Source organism: Grammomys surdaster, unplaced genomic scaffold (genome assembly GCF_004785775.1).
Source record: "Grammomys surdaster isolate TR1022 unplaced genomic scaffold, NIH_TR_1.0 64, whole genome shotgun sequence".
Classification (NCBI taxonomy): Eukaryota; Metazoa; Chordata; class Mammalia; order Rodentia; family Muridae; genus Grammomys; species Grammomys surdaster.
In genome coordinates, this window is record NW_021604566.1 from 3,324,751 (window position 1) to 3,326,838 (window position 2,088).

The window sequence follows — 2,088 nt, forward strand, 5'->3', positions numbered from 1 at the left end:
ATAAGACAGGCTGAGATGGTCCCTAACAGTTTCTCCATCCCTGAGCAGTCTAAAGGAGGTTCAGAAAACAGATACTTGACCATTATCAACCCTTAAGATTAAAGGATCAAGAGTCACAAGGGGTGAAACTGAGGCAGCCTAGAAAGATAGGGAGACTTGGGTGAACACCTTGGGATGCAGTTTGTGTTTCCTGTTGCCTGAGAGTCAAGAGTCTTCAACTGATAAAGCAGAAGTTGCTTGCAAAGACAATGCTCAGTCTCCCTTTCCCTGAAGATATCTCAGACAAGGACATTCAAAACAACACAGTGTTTAAGTAAGACCAGAACGTTTATGGCCCCGAATTTAACTGTGTTGGGACACCTCTCCCATCCCTAAACCCAAACAATACTCCCCAAAGGAATACATTATAGGTTCATTTACCAAAGGAAATTATTTAAGGTAAGGGGAACAGGTAAACTATCACATATATTTGCTGCTTAGTTTTTAAGCTTGAGCTAATTTTAAAAGTGTGTCTAATCTTTAGTTTGTTCTAAGTTATCTTTTGACCCATGTAATTACCAACTCCCTGTGCACACAGCAGACCACTGTGACACACACACACACATACACACACACACACACTCACACTCCTCCACCTCCATTGTAAAGTCACCTGATTCTGACTGTCTTTGAAGAAGTCTACATCCATTTCTTGGTGGTTATGGACTATCTTTTTCTTAAACAATTTTTTCTAAATGCCCCTGTGTAATGTCTCTTGTCTCCACTTTCTTTTCCTACTCTAAACTCATCCTCAGATTACTTACTGTGGCATGGTTTAATAACCAATTTTACTAGAGAGTAGGTGTCCCATGGTCATAGTGGGCAGACTCCGAGGGATAGTTTTGGCAGAGCTCAGCTGTCTCCCTGCCACCACTGAAGCAGTTACTTTGCACCAATCACTAATCTAAGTGTCTTATAAATGTGAGTAATCTAATCCTATAACAACTCAGGGGTGAGTTTTGGTAAGTTTCCATTTTATAAAAGAGGAAACCGAGGTGCAGAGTTCAAGTGCATAGCTCAGAGCACAGAATAACCAGAGGCGTAGGCCACTTACACAGTGGAATCACACTATTTAACAATTAATTAGAGGCAGGTGTGGTGGTGCATGCCCGTAATTTCAGCACTTGGGAGGATGAGGCTGGAGGATTTTGAGTTAGAAGCTAGCTTGGGCTCTATAGTAAATCTTTGCCTTAAAATACCAACCAACTGACCTAAGAAAACTGACTAGGAGTAAGGATCAGAATCATGTGGAGATATTCACAGAGCCCAAGTTCAAAGGAAACAGTGTTAAATCCAGGTTAATGCCACATCTTTAGTTCTGTGATCTGAGCAATTTTTTTTCCCCATCGATGCTAGAAACAGCTCTCGGTTAAGGCAAGGACCGAGAAGTTCAGTTCACTTTGCTAGAGTTCAATTAGGAGAATATGTTTTGTTTGAGTTTCAGAGTTTATGGGAATCAAATTAAAGCTGGGGATTGCTCTGCATACAGATGTCCATGAAGATGTGCAACTACCTCCCCAGAGTTCCTAAGGATTTTTAGCCATACTGCATGGCTGGAACCTTTGGGAGACTCTTTAAGACTGAACTACTAGGTGGCTGGTGACCTTTACAACTTCAGAGAGAAGGTGTGTGCATCTTTTACAGAAACCTTGGGAACCTTGCCGGTATACTTGGTGAGTTCATGAGTTTTTCAATCGATGGGGTTTTGTAGCAACACAGATGGTTCTGGCCAGCTACATATGCACTCAAATAAGACAGAAAAAGCAAGGCCAGTGAACACAGAAAGTGGGCACAGCAGTGCGCTCTTGATATTTGCATATTATTTTATTGGTTGGCTATTCTATTTCCCTTCACTTAGAGGAGATTGATTCTGTGTCTTTTGCACGTGAGCCCTTTTCAGACATTCTTGTTATAAGTGGCTCTGTTCTGTTTTGTCTGTATTATTTACTTTTTCTTGTTGTTATGACAACAAAATCAAAACAGAAAGGAAGGGTTTTGGCTCATAATTTGAGAGTTATCATGGCAAGGATGGTATGGAGTGATGCAGCC